This window comes from Varanus komodoensis, unplaced genomic scaffold (genome assembly GCF_004798865.1).
Source record: "Varanus komodoensis strain SLA01 unplaced genomic scaffold, ASM479886v1 scaffold14_1, whole genome shotgun sequence".
NCBI lineage: Eukaryota > Metazoa > Chordata > Lepidosauria > Squamata > Varanidae > Varanus > Varanus komodoensis.
In genome coordinates, this window is record NW_025335438.1 from 19,409,629 (window position 1) to 19,422,489 (window position 12,861).

A 12,861-nucleotide genomic window follows, 5' to 3' on the forward strand; every position below is an offset into this window, starting at 1 on the left:
ATTTCCCCCAGTACCCATTTCCTACGGAGGTTCCTCTTTCGTCTAGTCCCTTTAACTACCTCCTTTCGCATCCATGGCGGCACTCTCCTCCGCCTCCCCACCTTACTGACTAGAGGTATTGTCAAGGCTTGCGCCTCCAAAACCTTCCTTTTGAGTGCTATCCACCCCTCAACAACTCGCTTACCTTCCCGTAACCTATCCCAGGAGACTTTCCCCAGTCTGGCCTTCAGTTGGCCAAAGTTGGCCCTCTTGAAGTCCCAGCTTCTAGTGCTTGACCTGCTGCCCGTCCTCAGTCCCCTGATCTCAAAGCAAAGGATGGAGTCATCACTCGCATCCAGAGCTCCCCTAATCTGTACTTCATCTATCAGCTCCTCCCTATTGGTCAAGACCAAGTCAAGGATGTTTCCCCCCCCTCGTCACCTGTCGGACCCTCTGTGTGAAAATCCCTCCCTCTATAGCTTCTAGGAAGCGACGTGACCTGGCTGTCACCGCCGAGTGAGTCTCCCAAGTAATATTCGGGAGATTGAAATCTCCCATAAATACTGTGTCTTTCCCCTGAGATATCCTTAGAATCTGGCCTGTCAGGACATCATCCAGGGTCTCAAGTTGACCTGGAGGGTGATAACATACCCCCACTGTCAGGTCTCTTTCCCTGTCAAAACCCCTAAGTTTCACCCAGACTGCCTCTACCGAATCCCCATCTGTGCTGCATTCTATCTCACTGCATCCTATCCCTTCCCTGACGTAGAAAGCCGCGCCCCCACTTCTCTTTCCCTTCCTGTCCTTTCTAAAAAGGTGACACCCTTCTGTGTTCACATTCCAGACTTGCCTTTAATCCCACCAAGTTTCTGTGATTCCCACCAGATCATACCCTCCTACTCCCAGGAGAGCTTCAAGCTCTTCCTGCTTATTACCCATGCTCCTAGCACTGGTGTACATGAACCTCAACTCCTTCCCACCGCTTCCTTTCCTTGAAGTTCCCAGCCTCCTCCTTCCTCCCATCCTCCCTAATACCTGGCCCCTCTCTGAAGGAGTCTGGTCAGTCCCTGCAGTATCTCTAAAACCCTGGTTCCAGAGCCCTGATCCTCTCCCCACACTTGTCCAGTGCAGACATGTTTCTGGGGGGCCTGAACCCCCCCCCCCCGGCTCAGGTTAAAGTCTTCCAGACGAAGCTCGCTAGAGCATCTCCAAAGGACCTTTTCCCCATCCTCATGAGGTGTAACCCGTCCCTTGCCAGAAGTCCATTGGCAAGAAAACGAGTGCTCCTGGCTGCTCTAGCCTCTCTGGCCCCGCCCCCCTTCCTCTCTGCTGCTCCTGGCCCTCTGCTCCCCTGCACAGCTCCTACCTTGCCTTCGCCAGTCCCCTGGTCACTCCGCGCTCTCTCCCAGCCTCTGCTGCTCTGCTGCTATGCCAAGAGACCAGAGCCAAAAGCCTTGCATTAAAAGAGTTTCACAAATTCTGACAAGAAAAGTAATTATAAATAACAGCTGCAAGGGCAGCGTGACCTGTGCAAGCTGGCTTCTTCAGGTTTGTAAGTGCTCAGTATTCCAAGATGATTAGCTTGCCACTTTGTTTAGGCTTCACAGAGCACTAAGCCTAAGCTCTGAACAGATACAGCTGTTTTATATAACATACTGAGTTAGTAAAATCTGTCACAATGCTAATAGCTTCTTTGACAAAGCCCAGCTACCAGCTCACAGAAATCAAGAAGGCTTACTTTCAGTCATGCATTTGAAGGGTTCATTTCTTTAGAAGCTCTGTAGGATGATGATACTGATAGGATGATGGGTGAAATTATAGGAACAGGGTTGCAAAGTGCATTTATAGGATGGAAAGTGAAAGATCCAAGTGATGTACACAGATACATGCTTAATGAGTCAGACAAATATTGCATATGTATGCCACAGAGCAAATCATGGTATGCCATAGGTCAGTGTATAAACAGCTTGCACAAGGCTTCCTTAACTTAATGCAGTTCAGTTCCTATTATCCATCAACATTACTCATGTCAGCTGTAGCTGATGGGGACAGTAGTCTGAAACATCTGGAGAGCAGCAGGTTGGAAATGGCTGGTTTATGCAGACATTAAGCTATATTAATATTTACAATGTTTTGTGTTACTTAATGCATTCATGAATTCTCAAACATGTTTCATAATTCCACACACAATCTCAGAAATCCATACTGGTGTTGGGGCAAAATTCTTTTCCACATTTTTGCAACCATTCTCATTCCATTTGATAGAAAGGCAATTGCATTTTCCATGGAAAAGAATTTGCAGAGAAATTTCCATCAGTTGGGTTTGTTTTCATGGACTACATTACTTACATAGAGGCCAGGGACTGTATGTCAGCATCTTACATTCATTGCACAATCATCTGTCTGGTAGCCTGCAGTCTCCTTAGATTCCCACACTACCATTAAAGCCCTGAGAAATACATCACAAGGCTTCATACATACATATATATGGAAGTCCAGACAGCCTAGAAGGCTGATTAGGAAAGCTCAAAAACATTACAAAAATTTATCTTGCTGAGAATGAGGACTATTTCCCCAGGGAAGAAAACTTTCAGAAAACTGGGGGACAGATTTTGGCACACCACTAGACTCACTTTTTCATGGACCTAGATCAAGTTTTTTACACTTTTGTTGAGGTGAATGCAAATGGAATGCAGTCTACCAGCACCCTGATTTTGTTTCCACTTGAAACACATATACAAATACAACCACCAAAAACCCTTACAAAAAAAGGAGAGAAAAAAACTGTGCCACAACCCCTGCCAAAGGTAAACCTCCCCTGGGAGAAATTGTTGAGACTATTTCTTCCACCTAGAGAAATTAAATGGAATTGTCACCTCAGTTTCTCTGCCCACAAATCCTGTGTGGAGAATGTTTAGAGGCCATTTGCCCATAGCTCTGATTTGTATATCTTTTAAGATGCAGAGTGCTTAAGGCCAGCCAAGTACTTTACAGCTAGGTCCAGGATGTACCAGCGTGGGGTGGAAGAAAGCAACAAGGAGCCTGAAGTTCCCTGACAGTCCCAGTCCCAATATCTTCTCACACACTTGACAGTACAGAGAAAGTGTGCAAGGAAAAGCAATTTTGGGAGCCACTGAATGAGGGACAGACAGGCCAATCTGCTTCCTTCAGCACTGCCTGTAAAGTGCAGGGAGGGGACAACAAAAGACAGAACAGGAGAGAGAGGGAATAAAGAGAGGTCCACAGTGATTGCCATCTCCCACCAGCAGCCTGGTCAGAAGGCATAAGTGGCACTCATAGTGAATGGCAATAGCAGGGTGAGCAAACCACCTATGGGGACTTCATCAAAATTCTTGGTGGTGCAGAGAACACCTGCAACCTATGGCAGCATATTCACCCACCCGTCATACAGCGCTGTGCAATTCCGGTAGTACTTGCCCATCTTCTTCCTGTCGAACAGTTTATTAGCAGGAAGAGAAAAGGAGCACCTGCTTCAGAGGCATTTCTTCAGTTTCTATAACTGTGAAGGAAGCTGGGGGGCAGGGGAAGGCTTCCTGTGACTTCAGCTTGGAAGAAGGAGGCTGGATCTGAGGGTATTACCAGTGTGCAGAGCCTTTTCTTTATCTCTGACTGTGGAACAACTCAGGGGCTGAGCTTAATATAAAATGTACTTTACACCCACAAGTATAATTTGTGGGGCTTCAGTTATTTATGTTCTCAGTCAGCTATATTTATCTGATGAGTACTCTGCATACAGTTGCTGTAAATACAGTACTAAAATTAAGGACTTAGATTTACAGCTAAACCTACATAAGAATACATTCTTTTATTCCTAATGGATCACCCCAACTAGTATAGGGTAGATATATCACTTTTCTATAGATTACTATAGCCAGGTGTGGTAGGAATTACTACATTATTCTTCATAAAATGATAAACAATCTCCCCCATGCCTTTCAAAGCATGCCGATTCATAAAGACATGCAGGGAAACTGCGAATAAGGTGGTCATTATCCAAAGTGACGAGCAGTTACAATGTGGCGCCACTGTTGCTCACTGTTTGCTGTTTTCAATTCCCTTTCCTAATTAATTTTCAAAATTCGGACTCACTACTTCTATCTCCTTCACATCCTATTCTAGTTCACTCTTTTTGCCTGCTTGAGGAAAAAAATGCGCTCTGGAGTTCTGTTTTCATATCTATACTTCAGATTCTTCCCCGTTGCTCTTTATACACTGTAAGACTCCCTAGAACAGCATCTTTTTAATGTACCTCACTTTCCTGAGCCACAAAAAGTACCACGGGCAGCCATTTTTCCTAACATTTTACTCTTTGGACCTAGCATGGAACACATGGCACTGTGGCACCATGTCAGGTCAGAATTAGTAGAGCAGAAAGCTGACTTGCAACCAACTCTCCAGTCCTCTACTTGGTCACAGCTGAGAGCAAAGCACACTGTTCATGTCCCACTAATATTCAGTTCTGTATAAACACATCTTTCACTTACATACAAAATTTGGCAATTTTAGGCACAGAACACGGATCTATGAAATGTTAGCTAATCACATTAACCCAGCATGAATGGGTAAGCTCCTCATTTTTATTATCTAAGACAAAATGCTTCCTATAGTATTATGCAATTACTGAACAATATTTGGTACGAGTGCATGTGTACAGGTATGTGAAATACATGTCATATTGAACCTCCTTCATTTGCAGATATTTCAGGTTCTGGAATCAGAAAACTTTGATGTGGAAAACATTTGCTGAAAGGATGCCTGGAGGGATTCAGTTCACTTCTACCTTCTTAGTTACAGCTGTCTCAAATGGTTTACTAGTAAGGAAATTCATCTTTGTGTGGTACTCTACTCATTGTGATCCAGTTTTGGTTTCTGTCCACTTCTCTTAGCTGTCAAATGTGAAATCCTTCCAGAGTATTAAGTAATGTTGGGGCATTTCTACATCTAAAAATCATTCCATGGAAATACCTGAAATCCAAGCAGTCAGAGATTCTTTGGGTACTGCTGGTTTAGACGATGTGTGGTTCTTCTTTTCCTGCTTTTAACCTTAAAGAAGTAAAGATGAAGTGAACCCAGCTATTATATAAACAAAGTCTTACATCTGCTCTTCAGCTGTCATGCATAGTTTTAAAAAGACAAGTAATAAAATAATATTTTCCTTAAAATACTTCCAGAATATATTTCTTAAAACATCCACTGGATGCACAGAATGGAGAATGAGAGTGTGTTTAGTGACCCTGACCTCTCTACACCAGTATTCTTCAATGTGATCTCCTCTAGATGTTTTGGAATTCAGTTCCCATCATCCCCAGCAGCAGGGCTGAATCTGGCCAACAAACACAGACGTATATGCAGATAGATTCCATACCCAAATTGGAGTTAGAATGGAGTGAATGTCTTGTTGAGCTTTACTCATCCATCCTACTACTTTTAGGTCTGCTTCCCTTTCCTCCTACCCTCCTTCCCTGTAGGCCAGAATAGACATTCATGTAATCATGTAGCCGCATGTTTAGTATGGCCCTCAGTTTTTCTTTGAGCCTTGTGGTGTCAATGGAGATTTCTTTCTTCATTTAACCTTGCAAAGGGGAAGGGGATTTTAGGGAACAAATACTGTGAAGATTTAATTCTCCCGTCCTGGGGTGCTATGGTCCCAATCCAAATTAAGCCCATCCACACGTACTTAGATTGAAGTAAACGAAAAGGTCAATCAAAGAGGTTCAGCTGTGGGGTGATGTAGAAATGTGATCATCCCCATCTTCATCCTCATCCGCATCATCCTGCCTTGTCATTAACTATGTCTAGATTAACAATGAAACCTGTCACATTCCAAACTGCATTCCAAATGAGAACATATTAATATCTACACTTTAGGCACTCTCTGACTTTCCAGATTTTGCCTATCATCTCTTTGCTTTACCTTCACACTCCTACCTTCACACTCCCACTCTGGGTCACTGCGACACTCCAAGTTTGTATTATCATCATCATCATCATCATCATCACTTACTAATATGCTGTTTTTGATTCCAGTTAGGACTACACCTTTGTCAAAGTATTTACCAACTCCAAATAGCACATGGAAGTGGGGAGTATTCCTAACTTAGCAGTATGGACTGTTAGGTGTCCTAATTGTTTGGCAGTCTAGCAGTATGCAATAGCAATTTAATTCTATGAATTCTATGAATTCAAATTGAGTAAGTCTCTAGCTGATTAAAGCAAATGGGACTACCAGTACCATTTTAAGAGAATGTACAGATGTCATGAGATAAGGAGCAATCTTATTGTTTGTAAGCCGCCCCGAGGCTTCGGCGAATGGGGCGGCATAAAAATGTTTTAATAAATAAATAAATAAATAAATAAAATCCCTTCCCACAAAAGAGCTGTAATTACAGCAGGACTTCTGTATATGCTCTCTCAGTTACTGCGGTTGCACTTAGCTGAAGTTGACCATCAGCCCTCCACATTCATGGGGATATGGGGACAGGACCCCCCATGAAAGTGGAAAATCTGCAAATATCTGCAAACCTGAAAAAGTGAATATCTCTAGGGAACTACATGCTCTGCTCAGAGACAGCATTCTTTGTCTCCATACTAGTCAGCCTCACTCATGCATTTTGTTTCTCAGTGAGTGCAAAGACTCTCGATATATTCAAGATTGTCTCTAGAGATATTTTCAGTTTTTCCACTTTCATGGGATCCTGCACCCCTAATCCCTGTGAATTTAGTGTTCACTACTATCTGCAGTTTCAGGCAACTTCTGGAGGGCTTGGAACCTAACCCCACAAATATGGAGTGCTGCTGTATATTAATAATAATAATGATTCACTACTTTTTGAAAAAGTTGAAAGTGTTTCACATAAAATACTCTTAAGTAATCACTGATAATAATTCTGTAAGAAAGCTCCAAAGTATGATTTTGTCAAACAGTCAGACTTGATTGGATACCTATATGACAGATTTGTTTGGTGCTAGGGATTCTATGAGATCCCTTGCCATTTCCTCAGAACAAAATAACACCAAAAATGTAAGCTTTTCTGACATTTGGTATGGGCTCACAGATAATTTATAGAGAGAGAATTTTCAGATCATGCATCTCTTAATTTTTTACTTCTAAATTTTGATATAAAAGTATTGGACATAGCAAATAGTAATGGATTACAAGCAAAACACATTTCAAAATGCTTTCTAAGAAGTGTTGTAGGAGCATTACCTTTAAAATAGAAAATATCTCACCCAAATAACATTTTTGAGGTTGAAGCAAAACAGAGCAGAACAGTCAATCTAAAACAGGATGGAGGATATGTCCTGATGTTCTCATTTTTTCCTTTCATATTTATAGGATGTTTGTGTTGCTTATGCAGTTTAGTTCAAAGTTTTGAGTTTTTTCCCCCAAAAATTCCCAAGTATGCTTTGAGTAGTAATATAATTATTTCATATCTTTTCACCTCTTCTGAGGCACATTTCCTTAAGTTCCTCAAATAGGATACCACCTGGTTGTTTTACTCCTTTAAATGTGAAAGGTTTTGTTTTTACTTCTTTTTATGCAACATACCACAACAGTTCTCTTTTCTTAGAATATCTCATGTCATCGTCATTCATTAATCTTACCAGCAGGACCTGTGAACAATACTCCATGCATGCAGACAACCTTTCCTCCAACTTTCTTATCTAAACAAGGTAACTTTTTGCACAGGTATCAGAAATGCATTCTGAAAATCTGACAACCTCACAGATGGATTTGAATCAAACATGTTCATAATTATAGCAATCAGTATAGCATCCCCCCTTGGGAAAAGATTTATTGAAATGCTGTGATCAGAAGTTTGCGTTAAAATCTGGCTAGCACTTCTGGAATTGTGTCAGCTGCAATCAAAGTCATATTACAATCACTTACCTTCCTTTTCTTAGCAATCGCTCAGAGAATTGATGAAACTCCCAGTAGGTAGCAACAGTGATTGCTGAGGTCAGAGGTGGCCCCAAACATTTTGCTGTCTGATGTGAAAAATTCAAGTACTGACCCCACCTGTGATGCTTGCACAACCATCTACCAAATTGTTGGCCATATGTTGTTTGGAAAAAGACTCTGTGGGTTGGTGACCTTAAACATCTGTTATTTACCTTAATCAAGGCAAATTATATTTCTTTTCCTATAATCAGTCAAACTTTTCTTATAAGCTGGTCAAATAGAATCAGCCATATTTGAGGTCACTGAAATTCCACACAGGATCAGATTAAAAGCATGATCAAATACTTAAACCAAGTGTTAAAATGCATTAACACATGACATACAGATACAATGTATACACAAAGACATCTACTCTTTCACATTACACTAAGGATAGGAAAACCTTTTCTATAGCTCACCATCTGTGAGCCTACTGTCTCAGCTCTGCACATGATGTCCAAGGGTTTTGAAATGAACATTTTAATTTCAGGGGGATTTATTCCCTACCCTTTCAGTTTTGTGTTTGATCCCAGAATAGACTCATTCTAAGAAACCTTGAATTTTGCACCAACTTACCATCCTGATCTTGCACATAGTTCATAAAGAAAGACATTTGCTATAGATGGGTCTTCAATTTCAAAATGCATGCATGTATACTGCAACATTTAATTTAGAACTAGGCGTGGTTTATTTTAAAGCAGCATGCAGTTTGCAACTAATCTCTCTTCTCATTCTCCATTTAATTTCAGTAGGATGTGCAGTCCAGTCCTTTGTAAGCTTACTCTGTAAAGAAATCCTATTTAGGCAGTGAGCCTTTATTTCCAAGTGTGGACTTGATTGCAGTCCTAATGCTTTTTTAAGATAAGTATAGGTAAGATAGATGTTTTCTTTTCTTCATCCCCTAGCCTATCTTTTCTCTGCTCCCTGACCCATCTCTTTCATTCCAAATGCTGCCACCTTCTCCTCTGTCCTTCCTGCTTTTAACTTTGATAATGCAGCTGCCACCACACCCAATCTCTTTCAATTAGCCAGTTTTATATCTTTTCCCCTCCACACTTCCCCTTTGAGTCTCTGTTAAAGATAAGTCTCTTCCTCAGACAGAAGCAACAACAAGAACCACTTAGTATTCTGCCTGCTACTTCTGGTTCCATTTATTTTCCAAAATAAAACTGGTCTTTATTGTTAGCTTCATTGAGTGCTATTCCTGGGGAGGGGAAAGAAAGGAAGAGAGGCATTTAGGTAGGTAGATAGATAGATTCTCTAAGCCTTCACTAGCAGTGCCAGGAAAAATAACTAAGACTACAATCCTATGTACACGTACCTGGGAGTAAGACCCACTAAACACAATAGGATTTACTTCTGAGTGGAAATGCATAAGAAACTATGGTATCCCTACAGCCATATGTACACTCACTTAATGAGTGAGAATTACTTCCCTTAACAGCAAATTCAATTAAATTATATTAAAAATGGATTTGATGTAAAATAAGCAGCATCATAATGCTCTTGTACAAACTTACTCCACTTTTGGAATGCTGTGTATAACTCTGGTCACTTTATTTGATATTGAGGATTTGTGGGATGTTGCAGTAAAGGGTGAGCATACTGATCAAGTATTTAGAACTACTTGTTTCCATAAGGAAGGTGTGACGTGTGATGCTTTTGAATATACCAGAATTAATGACATAGGAGGGATGCATCTACTTGAAAACATTTGCATGGTATGACAAACAAAATGTGTTTCCCCCTCAAACAACCATAAGATTGGCATACACTTTGCTGACAGAAGATGGGGTGATGCTCACTGGCTTAAGGATGGCCACTAGTTTGAAAGAGGAGTCGAGCAAATTCACAGAAGATATGACTATCACTGGGAATTAGTCAGGATAGGTTAAGGTTAAGGTTCGAAGTAATCTCTGCACTTCTGAAACTGCAATCCTATACATAAATAGCTAGGAGTAATCTCCACTGATCACAGTACAAATTACTTTTGCATAAGCATGCTTAGAGTTGCATTGTACTGTACATACAAGTTTCTATTAAGCAAACAAGAAGGAGGACTCATGCTTTCATACTTTGATTGTTGACTCCTTGAATGCTTGTTCTGAGCGGCCCCGAGGCTTCGTTGTGATGGGGGGGCGGCATAAAAATGTTTTAAATAAATAAATAAATAAATAAATAAGATGCTGAATTAGAAGAAAGTTTGCTGTTATTCAGCAGGGCATTGTTATGTCAGGATTCATCTTCTTGTTGCTGGCAAGAAGCTACACATAGACTATGATTAACCTCAGAGGGCCTCTACCAAGGGAAGTTTGAAAGATGGCAACAAGGGAAAACAAGGACTTTCTCAGTGTTGACTTTCCACCTAACTATGGAATGTTCTCCCCAAGATTGATATTGCTTCACCAGTCGGTTAAGATTTACCCTCTATCCACAGGCATTTGATTGCAACTCTTTTATTTTATTTCGTATTTAAAATGTTTTATTATGTTTTGAACCTCCAAGAGAGCTTTGGATATTGGGCAGTATAGAAATGTAATAGATGGATTACATTTGGCCTAGCCTCTGGCTGGGTTGACACATAATGCTAAAGCATAGTAGAAACCACCATGGCATGGTTTGCCATGTTGGTAGCCAGAATGGTCCAGCACTGTAAGGTTGGTCTCTGAGTAAACACAGAGAGAAAATGGTCTGTGACCCTTTCAATTGTGTGAACCTAGAAACAATGTTTTAACGTGGTTCCCATGTTGCTGCCACAGAGTCCTGTAGAAAGAAAGACTGCTGCTGGAGGAGATGCTTTTGCCTGCTTTTCCCAACTGCAGCTGTGCTCCAATTGGCTACTCCACCCTTCCTGTTTCCTCTGTCTTTCTGCTCCCTTCCAGATGCCCACCTGAAGGGCATGCCAAAACTTACAAAATTATTTAAGACTGCACACTTCACCTCACCTTCCACTAGGGCAACCTGTGCCTGAGTTTATATTATGGGCACCTTTAAACACACACACTACATACACATATGAATATTCACTCAAAGGCATCTACTATAAGCCAGAGGATCAAAACATACAAAAGCCCATAGTACAGATGCTATTTCAATATAAGCAAATTTTAGTTCTTTGCAGGAGTACATCTTAGCTTGTGCTTATAATTTCTTCCAAACACAACCCTGTTTTCATTTCAGGGATAAAGGCTGAAACAGCTAATTTATATTTCACCAATTATTGATGAAGCCGGAGATTGTCTTGAGGTTCTTTGAAAATCTGGTGCTACTTGCATGATCCTACACATTTAGATGAATTGCCAAAGGTTTATTGCTTTTCCCATGGTTGCTATGTTCATTATAGCATCCATATTCTTTTCCTACTCCTTCCTTGCTGATATTCTGCCTTTTCAGCAGAAAAGACACCAAAGTTTATTTCAGTGTTCATCTCAGAATATTCTATCTGTGTGCACTCAGTCAACCATGCAATGGAGTTTAATGGAACTTTTTATTAAAATAATGTGAGCTTTACTCTTGCCAAATTGACCCCTGTAATAAGCGTTCTAAATTCTCAGAGACTAAATATACAGCCTCCACTTGGAATACAGAGTACCCTGCATTAAATAGTCCTTTTCTTTGTGCAATATATCAGTACTGTGTTGTTTGTTACTACTGTTTTTAAAAAAATAATTGGGATTCTTCTAAAATGCATTCTTCACAGAACAAATACAGGATGCACAACTTAGGAGGTGTACACATGAAAATGCATATTAATTTCTGTACATGCTTCTAAAAGTAAAAGTCATAAATTGATGTGATATTGGTTTGATCCAAACTTAAGGCTGGAAAAAAAGGATAATCATTTTTCTTATAATATGTGAGAAAAATAAAAAATGGAATGGTGCCAACAGTGATAAATGTACCCTTCCCTACCACCTTTTTGGGTCCAGCAGCGTGCATGCACTAATGCTCCAGCTCAGATCGGTGTAGCCCAATAAACATCATGACAACAAAGATCTCTGCCTAATGTTCTAAGAGGGCACTGGCAACAGAGGCTCATTATTTTACGGTTTGGAAATGTTCACATGTTATGAATTTTTGAAAATCTGTTTTTAATGTTTTTTTCAGCTGTGACACAACTGATTCAACCTATCATTTATTAGGAATTTATTACAATTGCAGTCAATTCTTTCACAACAATATAGTTGTTAGCTTGACACTAGAAAACAATTGCTGGATATATCATAGATGGTTGACTCTCAAGATAGCTCTAGCAGAAACACCAAGAACAAAAGGGGTAACAAAGAGTAACCAAACATGATTTAATCTTAGAAACTTGGTTACTGTTTCTATTACACATCAACATGCACTGTTGACTGGCAATCCATTCTTACTTTTTAAAGGATGTCATCTTCTGTAAGAGGGAGAGGCATTTATATAAACTAATATCTATCCATCAGTGGCCAGTTAACTGGTTTTATGAAAGTATTTATCTGGCCTTTTATACTGCATATAAATTGTTGCTTATTGTTGTCAATGTTTTATGCAAAATAAAAAAGAAATACATAAAAAAGCCAAAGGCTACAGTTTCAAAGGAGAAAATTGACTTTAGATACAATTCTATGCATGTATAGACAGAAAAGAAGACCTACAACTTCCAGAATGCCTTTGGCAGCAATGCTTTCTGCTGTATGCTCAGAGCTGTAAGTGTTTTTCTGTCCAAATTTGCATGCAATTATACCCTTGTATACAAATTTTGACAAGAAAAAGTCCTACAGCTCCCAGCATTCTCTGGCCACCCAATATATATTGCATTATGCCCTCAGGCTGACATTCTATATCCACTTACTTGTGATAACCCAATTGAACCCAATGGGATTTACTTTTGATTAGATATTCATAGACCAGTGCTGTTAAATTTGCAGTAAGAATTTTCTGAT